Here is an 18,413-nt window from a genome sequence, read left to right as displayed (position 1 = left end):
TGGGATAAACGCTCTTTGTATAATCTAAGCACCTTCATCCACCACAGGGTTGTCAAAGAACGGATACGCCATAATTGATTGTAACTTGTCTAGACGCTCTGCTTAGTTTCTAAGTCCTTATTTTATGTCAATTAACCAATGGCTTTTGAAAACAAAAGTGACATTATTTCTTAACTTGTTTATTTAAAATTAATATATTTTTTGGAGATGAAGTAAACATGTAGCTAAATCATTAATGTCTGCACTTCAAAAAGTCTGAATTTACGTTTCCGAACACGGACTAAAGTGGTTTGCGCGCAGGAATTTACTCTACGGAACTGTCTTTTGAGATTCTGTTTCCGCCTGTTTGAAATTATTTGCAACACATTTTAGTTTAGCTTGACTTTTAGCCTGACACGGCTCAGGCTAGTTCCGAAGTATAAGTTACCTTGGTTACGTAGCTAGAACTAAAATAAGCCACCTTAATGGAACGGAACTCTCGCTAAAGTAAGTGAGACTTGGCGAGATAAGTCTAGCTTTTCCTTAATCGACGTTGATGGAACACCCCCCTGGTTGAGACCTAAGCTTGGTGTTGTGTTGTCATTTATGGTCAGAAGACTGGTTTTCTCTCCCAATCTGCAGATTGATAAATACGTATTAAAATCCAGAACTCAACTGAACTTAGTCACTCCATTTATGAAGAGACGGACAAACACTTTCTTCATCAGTACCCAGTATGCAGTGCGGCATGTACAAAAACAACAGCTACGCAAGGGATCTCAGTTGTTGTGTTCGTTCAGTTAGATGTTTGTAATGTTATTGTTTGTTAGTTAATATAATCTGGTTGGTCACCTTGAGTGTGCATGCTGTGTAGTTTAATGGGAACAGAGAGTCGGCCATTTTACTATCACAGGCTATACTTGCAAAGAGCTGAACGTGGGCTGTGCCCTAGACCAGACCAATTGCCTATGAGGCTAATCTTGATTCTGGATTGACTGAGATTCTGGAAAGAGATCTACTCAAGAAGAGAGTCAATATCTGTGGTTTTCAAGCCATCTTTGAGAAAGTTTGAAAACAATGTTGCGGTTAATATGTTTTGATTGTGGGAGGCAACTTTTGGACTACACCTAAACCTCATGCGGCCACCGCACCACCTGCACTGGGAAAGAGGGAAACAGCATGGATGGGGAAAGTGTGTGGGCAGAGCAAGCAGTAGTAGTACATAAACTACATACGTCCTTTACTAAAGTGTATTCTGACTTTCATAAAGTTATTGTTGTAATCAAAGCTTTTAAAGAATGGATCTCTGCATGATGGGCCTGACCAGAGCACAGGTGGCCTGACAGAACACGCTTCAAAGTTGACACTTTCAAAAGGGTGACATTTTAACCCTGTCAGTCCAAAATGTCTAAAAGTTGATACGCATGCCTTATTGCCAATGGGGAACAAAAAGTCTCAAGAAACCATAATGTTGGCAGCATGGATATTTCTCTACAGTGACAATTTGTGAAGAATTTCAAAAAATGACTTCAAATCAGCCATTGATCCAATTGTCTTGAAATGTTGTGTACATGTATGAAATACATGTCTGTGTCATGTCAATTTTGTAATGGTTTGCAATGCTGAGGAGGAACCCGCCATTGCTGCCTGCAGCTATATTTAGGATTCCTCCGTAAGGAGGAAACCTATTGTTATTGTTAGTTTTATTATTAGGATTCCTCCGTAAGGAGGAAACCTATTGTTATTGTTAGTTTTATTATTAGGATTCCTCCGTAAGGAGGAAACCTATTGTTATTGTTAGTTTTATTAGGATTCCTCCGTAAGGAGGAAACCTATTGTTATTGTTAGTTTTATTATTATTATTATTATTATTATTATTATTATTCTAGTTCCATGGGAGTCAATGGCAGCCCCTAGAACCCTTGGATAACTTTTTGTTAAATTTGGCACACTCATTAAGGACAGTTCCTTCTATACCTACACCAAGTTTCATGTATCCCATCAGACCACTCTAGCGCCACCAATGGGTCAAAGTTGGACTTGTGTTTACACACGCAACTTTTGAACCGTATGACTGATTTACAAAAATGAGGTACCATTGGATTCCCTGGATGAAGACGAGTTCAACGCACCCTATGACGTCAATTTCCGGTTGTATAGATTTTCCGCTATTTCCGGTTGTATCAAAAACCTTTGAAAGCCTACTCCTCCTACAATTATTGTCATATCTTCTTCAAAATGACCATAGATGATCTTCAGACCAAGCCTCACAAAAGTTATCCCATGGCGTTTTGATTTTCTAAACCGTTTGTCCGGCACAACCAATCAAAATCAGCAAAAAAGTAACCAAACAGGAACTTGGGTCAAATCTCAGCAAATCTTTGAGATATCAACACTAAACTTGGTATATCGGTGGACGACACTACAACATGTTACCATGTGCAAAGGCAACTTCATATCTCAAAAGATGATTGATATAAAGCAAATCGAATTTATCGCTAACGCTAAAATAATGCTTTACACATCCGCCGGTCAAAAACTGATACTTTGATTCAATCACAAGTTCATATGAAGACTCTTGAGAATGTTTAGTACACAAATCTGAGGAAAAGTTGACTGTAACATGAAAAGTCGATTTTATGTGAATATTTGAAACATGCATGCTTGGCTAATTGCTAACGAAATTTTCAATGAAATGTCTCCCCTGCTCTTCAGCGCGCGCGTGCTCCACATTCTCACACACTCAGCCTTTCCCTTGACACACGCGCGGGCTTGGCGAGACGCATACACAACATTTCAGGCAATTGTGGGCTGACCAAGCCCCCACTCATTCCTTGGCTTGAAGTGAAGGCCCTTGTGGATCTTGATGGTAATGCATTTTAGAAAAAGTTCTCAAAATCCTGAAACATTGATAGTATAGGCCAGGAGTAACTACCACACCACAAATGACGCACCATTATCCATAGGTGGCGCTACGGCCAAGCCCCAATTTTCCATTTACAAAGTGATGCCATTCGCATCCCATTTGTCCCAAAATTCTGAAATTCATTAGATATGCCTTATTTCTCATGAGGAACAAAAAAGCCTCAATAACCTATAACGGCCGCCATATTGGATGTTTTTGTACAATAAAGATTTAGGAAACACGTTTTTTTGCTACTTCTCCTACAATTCTTGTCCAATCTTCCCCAGAATTGGCAGGTATCATCGTCAGAGCAACCCTCACTGAATTCTTTAACAGATTTTTGAATTTCAAAACCGTTTGTCCGGTACAGCCAATCAAAATCGTCAACAAAGCAACCAAACAGGAAGTTGGATCAAATCTCAGCAAATCTTTGAAATATCAACACCAAACTTGGTGTGTCACGTGAAAGACACTACGTCATGTTCCCATGTAGGAAGGCAAATTAATATCTTCAAAAATGATTGAAATGAAGGAAATCAAATTTATTTCTAACGCTAAAATAATGCTTTACACATCCGCCAGTCAAAAAACTCTGATTCAATCACAAGTTCATGAAGACTTTTGAGAATGTTTAGTACACAAATCTCAGAAAAAGTTGACTGTAAGATGAAAAGTTGAATTTAGGTGAATATTTGAAAAATGCATGCTTGGCTAATTGTTAAGGAAATTTCCAATGAAATGTCTCCCCTGCTCCTCAGCACGCGCGCTCCACATTCTCACACACTCAGCCTTTCCCTTGACACACGCACAAGCTTGGCGAGACGCATACACAACATTTCAGGCAATTGTGGGCTGACCAAGCCCCACTCATTGCTTGGTCTTTAGCAAAGGACCATGTGGATCTTGATGGTATTGCATTTCCGATTTTGTATGCAATGGTAAAAAGTTCTCAAAATCCTGAAACATTGATAGTATAGGCCAAGAGTAACTACCACACCACAAATGGCCCAATATCACCCATAAGTGACGCTACAGGCCACGCCCTGGTACACAAAGATACAAGGCTTTCTGGAATGGGTAGGCTCACCAAGCCCCCTCCCTTCACTCCTTGGCTTGAAATAAAAGCCCTTGTGGATCTTGATGGTATTGCATTTCAGATTTGGTATCCCATTGGTAAGTCTGCAGCATGGATTTTTACAGTGACAATTTGTGAAGAATAAAAAATTTTCAGTGGTTTGCAATGTTTGGAGGAATCCGCCATTGCTGCTTGCAGTTATATTTAGGATTCCTCCGTAAGGAGGAAACCTATTGTTATTGTTAGTTTTATTATTATTATTATTATTATTATTATTATTATTCTAGTTCCATGGGAGTCAATGGCAGCCCCTAGAACCCTTGGATAACTTTTTGTTAAATTTGGCACACTCATTAAGGACAGTTCCTTCTATACCTACACCAAGTTTCATGTATCCCATCAGACCACTCTAGCGCCACCAATGGGTCAAAGTTGGACTTGTGTTTACACACGCAACTTTTGAACCGTATGACTGATTTTCAAAAATGAGGTACCATTGGATTCCCTGGATGAAGACGAGTTCAACGCACCCTATGACGTCAATTTCCGGTTGTATAGATTTTCCGCTATTTCCGGTTGTATCAAAAACCTTTGAAAGCCTACTCCTCCTACAATTATTGTCATATCTTCTTCAAAATGACCATAGATGATCTTCAGACCAAGCCTCACAAAAGTTATCCCATGGCGTTTTGATTTTCTAAACCGTTTGTCCGGCACAACCAATCAAAATCAGCAAAAAAGTAACCAAACAGGAACTTGGGTCAAATCTCAGCAAATCTTTGAGATATCAACACTAAACTTGGTATATCGGTGGACGACACTACAACATGTTACCATGTGCAAAGGCAACTTCATATCTCAAAAGATGATTGATATAAAGCAAATCGAATTTATCGCTAACGCTAAAATAATGCTTTACACATCCGCCGGTCAAAAACTGATACTTTGATTCAATCACAAGTTCATATGAAGACTCTTGAGAATGTTTAGTACACAAATCTGAGGAAAAGTTGACTGTAACATGAAAAGTCGATTTTATGTGAATATTTGAAACATGCATGCTTGGCTAATTGCTAACGAAATTTTCAATGAAATGTCTCCCCTGCTCTTCAGCGCGCGCGTGCTCCACATTCTCACACACTCAGCCTTTCCCTTGACACACGCGCGGGCTTGGCGAGACGCATACACAACATTTCAGGCAATTGTGGGCTGACCAAGCCCCCACTCATTCCTTGGCTTGAAGTGAAGGCCCTTGTGGATCTTGATGGTAATGCATTTTAGAAAAAGTTCTCAAAATCCTGAAACATTGATAGTATAGGCCAGGAGTAACTACCACACCACAAATGACGCACCATTATCCATAGGTGGCGCTACGGCCAAGCCCCAATTTTCCATTTACAAAGTGATGCCATTCGCATCCCATTTGTCCCAAAATTCTGAAATTCATTAGATATGCCTTATTTCTCATGAGGAACAAAAAAGCCTCAATAACCTATAACGGCCGCCATATTGGATGTTTTTGTACAATAAAGATTTAGGAAACACGTTTTTTTGCTACTTCTCCTACAATTCTTGTCCAATCTTCCCCAGAATTGGCAGGTATCATCGTCAGAGCAACCCTCACTGAATTCTTTAACAGATTTTTGAATTTCAAAACCGTTTGTCCGGTACAGCCAATCAAAATCGTCAACAAAGCAACCAAACAGGAAGTTGGATCAAATCTCAGCAAATCTTTGAAATATCAACACCAAACTTGGTAAGATGACTCGGAACCGTCTTCTGAGGATGTCCAATCAATTTGGTGTCATGTGATCGTGTCATGTGATCGGCGTGGCCGCAGGAACCAAAAATGTTTTTTGGCCAATAACTGTTGATTTGTTTGCCTTTAGTTCATGAAAACTCTTGAGAATGTTTAGTACACAAATCTCAGAAAAAGTTGACTGTAAGATGAAAAGTTGAATTTTGGTGAATATTTGAAAAATGCATGCTTGGCTAATTGTTAAGGAAATTTCCAATGAAACGTCTCCCTCTGCTCCTCAGCGCGCGCGCTACACATTCTCACACACTCAGCCTTTCCCTTGACACACGCGCAAGCTTGACGAGACGCATACACAACATTTCAGGCAATTGTGGGCTGACCAAGCCCCCACTCATTGCTTGGTCTTTAGCAAAGGCCCATGTGGATCTTGATGGTATTGCATTTCCGATTTTGTATGCAATGGTAAAAGTTCTCAAAATCCTGAAACATTTATAGTATAGGCCAAGAGTAACTACCACACCACAAATGGCCCAATATCACCCATAAGTGACGCTACAGGCCACGCCCTGATACACAAAGATACAAGGCTTTCTGGAATGGGTAGGCTCAACCAAGCCCCCTCCCTTCACTCCTTGGCTTTAAATAAAAGCCCTTGTGGATCTTGATGGTATTGCATTTCATATTTGGTATCCCATTGGTAAGTCTGCGGCATGGAATTTTACAGTGACTATTTGTAAAGAATATACATTTTTCAGTGGTTTGCAATGTTTGGAGGAATCCGCCATTGCTGCTTGCAGTTATATTTATTAGGATTCCTCCGTAAGGAGGAAACCTATTGTTATTGTTAGTTTTATTATTATTATTATTATTATTCTAGTTCCATGGGAGTCAATGGCAGCCCCTAGAACCCTTGGATAACTTTTTGTTAAATTTGGCACACTCATTAAGGACAGTTCCTTCTATACCTACACCAAGTTTCATGTATCCCATTAGACCACTCTAGCGCCACCAATGGGTCAAAGTTGGACTTGTGTTTACACACGCAACTTTTGAACCGTATGACTGATTTTCAAAAATGAGATGCCATTGGATTCCCTGGATCAAGACGAGTTCAACGCACCCTATGACGTCAATTTCCGGTTATATAGATCTTCCGCTATTTCCGGTTGTATCAAAAACCTTTGAAAGCCTACTCCTCCTACATTTTTTGTCATTTCTTCTTCAAAATGACCAGAGATGATCTTCAGACCAAGCCTCACAAAAGTTATCCCATGGCGTTTTGATTTTCTAAACCATTTGTCCAGCACAGCCAATCAAAATCAGCAAAAAAGTAACCAAACAGGAACTTGGGTCAAATCTCAGCAAATCTTTGAGATATCAACACTAAACTTGGTATATCGGTAGACGACACTACAACATGTTACCATGTGCAAAGGCAACTTCATATCTCAAAAAATGATTGATATAAAGCAAATCGAATTTATCGCTAACGCTAAAATAATGCTTTACACATCCGCCGGTCAAAAACTGATACTTTGATTCAATCACAAGTTCATATGAAGACTCTTGAGAATGTTTAGTACACAAATCTGAGGAAAAGTTGACTGTAACATGAAAAGTCGATTTCATGTGAATATTTGAAACATGCATGCTTGGCTAATTGCTAACGAAAATTTCAATGAAATGTCTCCCCTGCTCTTCAGCGCGCGCGTGCTCCACATTCTCACACACTCAGCCTTTCCCTTGACACACGCGCGGGCTTGGCGAGACGCATACACAACATTTCAGGCAATTGTGGTCTGACCAAGCCCCCACTCATTCCTTGGCTTGAAGTGAAGGCCCTTGTGGATCTTGATGGTAATGCATTTTAGAAAAAGTTCTCAAAATCCTGAAACATTGATAGTATAGGCCAGGAGTAACTACCACACCACAAATGACGCACCATTATCCATAGGTGGCGCTACGGCCAAGCCCCAATTTTCCATTTACAAAGTGATGCCATTCGCATCCCATTTGTCCCAAAATTCTGAAATTCATTAGATATGCCTTATTTCTCATGAAGAACAAAAAAGCCTCAATAACCTATAACGGCCGCCATATTGGATTTTTTTGTACAATAAAGATTTAGGAAACACGTTTTTTCGCTACTTCTCCGACAATTTTTGTCCATTCTTCCCCAGAAGTGGCAGGTATCATAGTCAGAGCAACCCTCACTGAATTCTTCAACAGATTTTTGAATTTCGAAACCGTTTGTCTGGTACAGCCAATCAAAATCGTCAACAAAGCAACCAAACAGGAAGTTGGATCAAATCTCAGCAACTCTTTGAAATATCAACACCAAACTTGGTGTGTCACGTGAAAGACACTACATCATGTTCGCATGTGAGAAGGCAAATTAATATCTTAAAAAATGATTGAAATAAAGGAAATCTAATTTTTTTCTATCTAACGCTAAAATAATGCTTTACACATCCGCCAGTCAAAAAACTCTGATTCAATCACATGTTCATAAAGACTATTGAGAATGTTTAGTACACAAATCTGAGAAAAAGTTGACTGTAACATTAAAAGTAGAAATTTGGTGAATATTTGAAAAATGCATGGAAAGGAAATTTCCAATGAAATGTCTTCCCTGCTCCTCAGCGCGCGCGCTCCACATTCTCACACACTCAGCCTTTCCCTTGACACACGCGCAAGCTTGACGAGACGCATACACAACATTTCAGGCAATTGTGGGCTGACAAAGCCCCCACTCATTGCTTGGTCTTTAGCAAAGGCCCATGTGGATCTTGATGGTATTGCATTTCCGATTTTGTATGCAATGGTAAAAAGTTCTCAAAATCCTGAAACATTGATAGTATAGGCCAGGAGTAACTACCACACCACAAATGACGCACCATTATCCATAGGTGGCGCTACGGCCAAGCCCCAATTGTTCATTTACAAAGTGATGCCATTCGCATCCCATTTGTCCCAAAATTCTGAAATTCATTACATATGCCTTATTTCTCATGAGGAACAAAAAAGCCTCAATAACCTATAACGGCCGCCATATTGGATTTTTTTGTACAATAAAGATTTAGGAAACACGTTTTTTCGCTACTTCTCCGACAATTTTTGTCCATTCTTCCCCAGAATTGGCAGGTATCATCGTCAGAGCAACCCTCACTGAATTCTTCAACAGATTTTTGAATTTCAAAACCGTTTGTCCGGTACAGCCAATCAAAATCGTCAACAAAGCAACCAAACAGGAAGTTGGATCAAATCTCAGCAAATCTTTGAAATATCAACACCAAACTTGGTAGGATGACTCGGAACCCTCTTCTGAGGATGTCCAATCAATTTGGTGTCATGTGATCGGCGTGGCCGCAGGAACCAAAAATGTGTTTTGGCCAATAACTGTTGATTTGTTTGCCTTTAGTTCATGAAAACTCTTGAGAATGTTTAGTACACAAATCTCAGAAAAAGTTGACTGTAAGATGAAAAGTTGAATTTTGGTGAATATTTGAAAAATGCATGCTTGGCTAATTGTTAAGGAAATTTCCAATGAAATGTCTCCCCTGCTCCTCAGCGCCCACGCTCCACATTCTCACACACTCAGCCTTTCCCTTGACACACGCGCAAGCTTGGCGAGACGCATACACAACATTTCAGGCAATTGTGGGCTGACCAAGCCCCCACTCATTCCTTGGCTTGAAGTGAAGGCCCTTGTGGATCTTGATGGTAATGCATTTTAGAAAAAGTTCTCAAAATCCTGAAACATTGATAGTATAGGCCAGGAGTAACTACCACACCACAAATGACGCACCATTATCCATAGGTGGCGCTACGGCCAAGCCCCAATTTTCCATTTACAAAGTGATGCCATTCGCATCCCATTTGTCCCAAAATTCTGAAATTCATTAGATATGCCTTATGTCTCATGAGGAACAAAAAAGCCTCAATAACCTATAACGGCCGCCATATTGGATGTTTTTGTACAATAAAGATTTAGGAAACACGTTTTTTTGCTACTTCTCCTACAATTCTTGTCCAATCTTCCCCAGAATTGGCAGGTATCATCGTCAGAGCAACCCTCACTGAATTCTTTAACAGATTTTTGAATTTCAAAACCGTTTGTCCGGTACAGCCAATCAAAATCGTCAACAAAGCAACCAAACAGGAAGTTGGATCAAATCTCAGCAAATCTTTGAAATATCACCACCAAACTTGGTGTGTCACGTGAAAGACACTACATCATGTTCCCATGTGAGAAGGCAAATTAATATCTTCAAAAATGATTGAAATAAAGGAAATCTAATTTATTTCTAACGCTAAAATAATGCTTTACATATTCGCCGGTGCAAAACTGATACTCTGATACAATCACAAGTTCATGAAGACTCTTGAGAATGTTTAGTACACAAATCTCAGAAAAAGTTGACTGTAAGGTGAAAAGTTGAATTTTGGTGAATATTTGAAAAATGCATGCTTGGCTAATTGCTAATGAAATTTCCAATGTAATGTCTCCCTCTGCTCCTCAGCGCGCGCGCTCCACATTCTCACACACTCAGCCTTTCCCTTGACACACTCGCAAGCTTGACGAGACGCATACACAACATTTCAGGCAATTGTGGGCTGACCAAGCCCCCACTCATTGCTTGGTCTTTAGCAAAGGCCCATGTGGATCTTGATGGTATTGCATTTCCGATTTTGTATACAATGGTAAAAAGTTCTCAAAATCCTGAAACATTGATAGTATAGGCCAAGAGTAACTACCACACCACAAATGGCCCAATATCACCCATAAGTGACGCTACAGGCCACGCCCTGATACACAAAGACACAAGGCTTTCTGGAATGGGTAGGCTCACCAAGCCCTCTCCCTTCACTCCTTGGCTTGAAATAAAAGCCCTTGTGGATCTTGATGGTATTGCATTTCAGATTTGGTATCCCATTGGTAAGTCTGCAGCATGGAATTTTACAGTGACAATTTGTAAAGAATATACATTTTTCAGTGGTTTGCAATGTTTGGAGGAATCCGCCATTGCTGCTTGCAGTTATATTTATTATTATTCTAGTTCCATGGGAGTCAATGGCAGCCCCTAGAACCCTTGGATAACTTTTTGTTAAATTTGGCACACTCATTAAGGACAGTTCCTTCTATACCTACACCAAGTTTCATGTATCCCATCAGACCACTCTAGCGCCACCAATGGGTCAAAGTTGGACTTGTGTTTACACACGCAACTTTTGAACCGTATGACTGATTTTCAAAAATGAGGTACCATTGGATTCCCTGGATGAAGACGAGTTCAACGCACCCTATGACGTCAATTTCCGGTTGTATAGATTTTCCGCTATTTCCGGTTGTATCAAAAACCTTTGAAAGCCTACTCCTCCTACAATTATTGTCATATCTTCTTCAAAATGACCATAGATGATCTTCAGACCAAGCCTCACAAAAGTTATCCCATGGCGTTTTGATTTTCTAAACCGTTTGTCCGGCACAACCAATCAAAATCAGCAAAAAAGTAACCAAACAGGAACTTGGGTCAAATCTCAGCAAATCTTTGAGATATCAACACTAAACTTGGTATATCGGTGGACGACACTACAACATGTTACCATGTGCAAAGGCAACTTCATATCTCAAAAGATGATTGATATAAAGCAAATCGAATTTATCGCTAACGCTAAAATAATGCTTTACACATCCGCCGGTCAAAAACTGATACTTTGATTCAATCACAAGTTCATATGAAGACTCTTGAGAATGTTTAGTACACAAATCTGAGGAAAAGTTGACTGTAACATGAAAAGTCGATTTTATGTGAATATTTGAAACATGCATGCTTGGCTAATTGCTAACGAAATTTTCAATGAAATGTCTCCCCTGCTCTTCAGCGCGCGCGTGCTCCACATTCTCACACACTCAGCCTTTCCCTTGACACACGCGCGGGCTTGGCGAGACGCATACACAACATTTCAGGCAATTGTGGGCTGACCAAGCCCCCACTCATTCCTTGGCTTGAAGTGAAGGCCCTTGTGGATCTTGATGGTAATGCATTTTAGAAAAAGTTCTCAAAATCCTGAAACATTGATAGTATAGGCCAGGAGTAACTACCACACCACAAATGACGCACCATTATCCATAGGTGGCGCTACGGCCAAGCCCCAATTTTCCATTTACAAAGTGATGCCATTCGCATCCCATTTGTCCCAAAATTCTGAAATTCATTAGATATGCCTTATTTCTCATGAGGAACAAAAAAGCCTCAATAACCTATAACGGCCGCCATATTGGATGTTTTTGTACAATAAAGATTTAGGAAACACGTTTTTTTGCTACTTCTCCTACAATTCTTGTCCAATCTTCCCCAGAATTGGCAGGTATCATCGTCAGAGCAACCCTCACTGAATTCTTTAACAGATTTTTGAATTTCAAAACCGTTTGTCCGGTACAGCCAATCAAAATCGTCAACAAAGCAACCAAACAGGAAGTTGGATCAAATCTCAGCAAATCTTTGAAATATCAACACCAAACTTGGTGTGTCACGTGAAAGACACTACGTCATGTTCCCATGTAGGAAGGCAAATTAATATCTTCAAAAATGATTGAAATGAAGGAAATCAAATTTATTTCTAACGCTAAAATAATGCTTTACACATCCGCCAGTCAAAAAACTCTGATTCAATCACAAGTTCATGAAGACTTTTGAGAATGTTTAGTACACAAATCTCAGAAAAAGTTGACTGTAAGATGAAAAGTTGAATTTAGGTGAATATTTGAAAAATGCATGCTTGGCTAATTGTTAAGGAAATTTCCAATGAAATGTCTCCCCTGCTCCTCAGCACGCGCGCTCCACATTCTCACACACTCAGCCTTTCCCTTGACACACGCACAAGCTTGGCGAGACGCATACACAACATTTCAGGCAATTGTGGGCTGACCAAGCCCCACTCATTGCTTGGTCTTTAGCAAAGGACCATGTGGATCTTGATGGTATTGCATTTCCGATTTTGTATGCAATGGTAAAAAGTTCTCAAAATCCTGAAACATTGATAGTATAGGCCAAGAGTAACTACCACACCACAAATGGCCCAATATCACCCATAAGTGACGCTACAGGCCACGCCCTGGTACACAAAGATACAAGGCTTTCTGGAATGGGTAGGCTCACCAAGCCCCCTCCCTTCACTCCTTGGCTTGAAATAAAAGCCCTTGTGGATCTTGATGGTATTGCATTTCAGATTTGGTATCCCATTGGTAAGTCTGCAGCATGGATTTTTACAGTGACAATTTGTGAAGAATATAAATTTTTCAGTGGTTTGCAATGTTTGGAGGAATCCGCCATTGCTGCTTGCAGTTATATTTAGGATTCCTCCGTAAGGAGGAAACCTATTGTTATTGTTAGTTTTATTATTATTATTATTATTATTATTATTATTATTCTAGTTCCATGGGAGTCAATGGCAGCCCCTAGAACCCTTGGATAACTTTTTGTTAAATTTGGCACACTCATTAAGGACAGTTCCTTCTATACCTACACCAAGTTTCATGTATCCCATCAGACCACTCTAGCGCCACCAATGGGTCAAAGTTGGACTTGTGTTTACACACGCAACTTTTGAACCGTATGACTGATTTACAAAAATGAGGTACCATTGGATTCCCTGGATGAAGACGAGTTCAACGCACCCTATGACGTCAATTTCCGGTTGTATAGATTTTCCGCTATTTCCGGTTGTATCAAAAACCTTTGAAAGCCTACTCCTCCTACAATTATTGTCATATCTTCTTCAAAATGACCATAGATGATCTTCAGACCAAGCCTCACAAAAGTTATCCCATGGCGTTTTGATTTTCTAAACCGTTTGTCCGGCACAACCAATCAAAATCAGCAAAAAAGTAACCAAACAGGAACTTGGGTCAAATCTCAGCAAATCTTTGAGATATCAACACTAAACTTGGTATATCGGTGGACGACACTACAACATGTTACCATGTGCAAAGGCAACTTCATATCTCAAAAGATGATTGATATAAAGCAAATCGAATTTATCGCTAACGCTAAAATAATGCTTTACACATCCGCCGGTCAAAAACTGATACTTTGATTCAATCACAAGTTCATATGAAGACTCTTGAGAATGTTTAGTACACAAATCTGAGGAAAAGTTGACTGTAACATGAAAAGTCGATTTTATGTGAATATTTGAAACATGCATGCTTGGCTAATTGCTAACGAAATTTTCAATGAAATGTCTCCCCTGCTCTTCAGCGCGCGCGTGCTCCACATTCTCACACACTCAGCCTTTCCCTTGACACACGCGCGGGCTTGGCGAGACGCATACACAACATTTCAGGCAATTGTGGGCTGACCAAGCCCCCACTCATTCCTTGGCTTGAAGTGAAGGCCCTTGTGGATCTTGATGGTAATGCATTTTAGAAAAAGTTCTCAAAATCCTGAAACATTGATAGTATAGGCCAGGAGTAACTACCACACCACAAATGACGCACCATTATCCATAGGTGGCGCTACGGCCAAGCCCCAATTTTCCATTTACAAAGTGATGCCATTCGCATCCCATTTGTCCCAAAATTCTGAAATTCATTAGATATGCCTTATTTCTCATGAGGAACAAAAAAGCCTCAATAACCTATAACGGCCGCCATATTGGATGTTTTTGTACAATAAAGATTTAGGAAACACGTTTTTTTGCTACTTCTCCTACAATTCTTGTCCAATCTTCCCCAGAATTGGCAGGTATCATCGTCAGAGCAACCCTCACTGAATTCTTTAACAGATTTTTGAATTTCAAAACCGTTTGTCCGGTACAGCCAATCAAAATCGTCAACAAAGCAACCAAACAGGAAGTTGGATCAAATCTCAGCAAATCTTTGAAATATCAACACCAAACTTGGTAAGATGACTCGGAACCGTCTTCTGAGGATGTCCAATCAATTTGGTGTCATGTGATCGTGTCATGTGATCGGCGTGGCCGCAGGAACCAAAAATGTTTTTTGGCCAATAACTGTTGATTTGTTTGCCTTTAGTTCATGAAAACTCTTGAGAATGTTTAGTACACAAATCTCAGAAAAAGTTGACTGTAAGATGAAAAGTTGAATTTTGGTGAATATTTGAAAAATGCATGCTTGGCTAATTGTTAAGGAAATTTCCAATGAAACGTCTCCCTCTGCTCCTCAGCGCGCGCGCTACACATTCTCACACACTCAGCCTTTCCCTTGACACACGCGCAAGCTTGACGAGACGCATACACAACATTTCAGGCAATTGTGGGCTGACCAAGCCCCCACTCATTGCTTGGTCTTTAGCAAAGGCCCATGTGGATCTTGATGGTATTGCATTTCCGATTTTGTATGCAATGGTAAAAGTTCTCAAAATCCTGAAACATTTATAGTATAGGCCAAGAGTAACTACCACACCACAAATGGCCCAATATCACCCATAAGTGACGCTACAGGCCACGCCCTGATACACAAAGATACAAGGCTTTCTGGAATGGGTAGGCTCAACCAAGCCCCCTCCCTTCACTCCTTGGCTTTAAATAAAAGCCCTTGTGGATCTTGATGGTATTGCATTTCATATTTGGTATCCCATTGGTAAGTCTGCGGCATGGAATTTTACAGTGACTATTTGTAAAGAATATACATTTTTCAGTGGTTTGCAATGTTTGGAGGAATCCGCCATTGCTGCTTGCAGTTATATTTAGGATTCCTCCGTAAGGAGGAAACCTATTGTTATTGTTAGTTTTATTATTATTATTATTATTATTCTAGTTCCATGGGAGTCAATGGCAGCCCCTAGAACCCTTGGATAACTTTTTGTTAAATTTGGCACACTCATTAAGGACAGTTCCTTCTATACCTACACCAAGTTTCATGTATCCCATTAGACCACTCTAGCGCCACCAATGGGTCAAAGTTGGACTTGTGTTTACACACGCAACTTTTGAACCGTATGACTGATTTTCAAAAATGAGATGCCATTGGATTCCCTGGATCAAGACGAGTTCAACGCACCCTATGACGTCAATTTCCGGTTATATAGATCTTCCGCTATTTCCGGTTGTATCAAAAACCTTTGAAAGCCTACTCCTCCTACATTTTTTGTCATTTCTTCTTCAAAATGACCAGAGATGATCTTCAGACCAAGCCTCACAAAAGTTATCCCATGGCGTTTTGATTTTCTAAACCATTTGTCCAGCACAGCCAATCAAAATCAGCAAAAAAGTAACCAAACAGGAACTTGGGTCAAATCTCAGCAAATCTTTGAGATATCAACACTAAACTTGGTATATCGGTAGACGACACTACAACATGTTACCATGTGCAAAGGCAACTTCATATCTCAAAAAATGATTGATATAAAGCAAATCGAATTTATCGCTAACGCTAAAATAATGCTTTACACATCCGCCGGTCAAAAACTGATACTTTGATTCAATCACAAGTTCATATGAAGACTCTTGAGAATGTTTAGTACACAAATCTGAGGAAAAGTTGACTGTAACATGAAAAGTCGATTTCATGTGAATATTTGAAACATGCATGCTTGGCTAATTGCTAACGAAAATTTCAATGAAATGTCTCCCCTGCTCTTCAGCGCGCGCGTGCTCCACATTCTCACACACTCAGCCTTTCCCTTGACACACGCGCGGGCTTGGCGAGACGCATACACAACATTTCAGGCAATTGTGGTCTGACCAAGCCCCCACTCATTCCTTGGCTTGAAGTGAAGGCCCTTGTGGATCTTGATGGTAATGCATTTTAGAAAAAGTTCTCAAAATCCTGAAACATTGATAGTATAGGCCAGGAGTAACTACCACACCACAAATGACGCACCATTATCCATAGGTGGCGCTACGGCCAAGCCCCAATTTTCCATTTACAAAGTGATGCCATTCGCATCCCATTTGTCCCAAAATTCTGAAATTCATTAGATATGCCTTATTTCTCATGAAGAACAAAAAAGCCTCAATAACCTATAACGGCCGCCATATTGGATTTTTTTGTACAATAAAGATTTAGGAAACACGTTTTTTCGCTACTTCTCCGACAATTTTTGTCCATTCTTCCCCAGAAGTGGCAGGTATCATAGTCAGAGCAACCCTCACTGAATTCTTCAACAGATTTTTGAATTTCGAAACCGTTTGTCTGGTACAGCCAATCAAAATCGTCAACAAAGCAACCAAACAGGAAGTTGGATCAAATCTCAGCAACTCTTTGAAATATCAACACCAAACTTGGTGTGTCACGTGAAAGACACTACATCATGTTCGCATGTGAGAAGGCAAATTAATATCTTAAAAAATGATTGAAATAAAGGAAATCTAATTTTTTTCTATCTAACGCTAAAATAATGCTTTACACATCCGCCAGTCAAAAAACTCTGATTCAATCACATGTTCATAAAGACTATTGAGAATGTTTAGTACACAAATCTGAGAAAAAGTTGACTGTAACATTAAAAGTAGAAATTTGGTGAATATTTGAAAAATGCATGGAAAGGAAATTTCCAATGAAATGTCTTCCCTGCTCCTCAGCGCGCGCGCTCCACATTCTCACACACTCAGCCTTTCCCTTGACACACGCGCAAGCTTGACGAGACGCATACACAACATTTCAGGCAATTGTGGGCTGACAAAGCCCCCACTCATTGCTTGGTCTTTAGCAAAGGCCCATGTGGATCTTGATGGTATTGCATTTCCGATTTTGTATGCAATGGTAAAAAGTTCTCAAAATCCTGAAACATTGATAGTATAGGCCAGGAGTAACTACCACACCACAAATGACGCACCATTATCCATAGGTGGCGCTACGGCCAAGCCCCAATTGTTCATTTACAAAGTGATGCCATTCGCATCCCATTTGTCCCAAAATTCTGAAATTCATTACATATGCCTTATTTCTCATGAGGAACAAAAAAGCCTCAATAACCTATAACGGCCGCCATATTGGATTTTTTTGTACAATAAAGATTTAGGAAACACGTTTTTTCGCTACTTCTCCGACAATTTTTGTCCATTCTTCCCCAGAATTGGCAGGTATCATCGTCAGAGCAACCCTCACTGAATTCTTCAACAGATTTTTGAATTTCAAAACCGTTTGTCCGGTACAGCCAATCAAAATCGTCAACAAAGCAACCAAACAGGAAGTTGGATCAAATCTCAGCAAATCTTTGAAATATCAACACCAAACTTGGTAGGATGACTCGGAACCCTCTTCTGAGGATGTCCAATCAATTTGGTGTCATGTGATCGGCGTGGCCGCAGGAACCAAAAATGTGTTTTGGCCAATAACTGTTGATTTGTTTGCCTTTAGTTCATGAAAACTCTTGAGAATGTTTAGTACACAAATCTCAGAAAAAGTTGACTGTAAGATGAAAAGTTGAATTTTGGTGAATATTTGAAAAATGCATGCTTGGCTAATTGTTAAGGAAATTTCCAATGAAATGTCTCCCCTGCTCCTCAGCGCCCACGCTCCACATTCTCACACACTCAGCCTTTCCCTTGACACACGCGCAAGCTTGGCGAGACGCATACACAACATTTCAGGCAATTGTGGGCTGACCAAGCCCCCACTCATTCCTTGGCTTGAAGTGAAGGCCCTTGTGGATCTTGATGGTAATGCATTTTAGAAAAAGTTCTCAAAATCCTGAAACATTGATAGTATAGGCCAGGAGTAACTA

Source organism: Osmerus mordax, chromosome 15, assembly GCF_038355195.1.
Source record: "Osmerus mordax isolate fOsmMor3 chromosome 15, fOsmMor3.pri, whole genome shotgun sequence".
NCBI lineage: Eukaryota > Metazoa > Chordata > Actinopteri > Osmeriformes > Osmeridae > Osmerus > Osmerus mordax.
Note: the sequence above shows the minus strand (reverse complement) of the source record.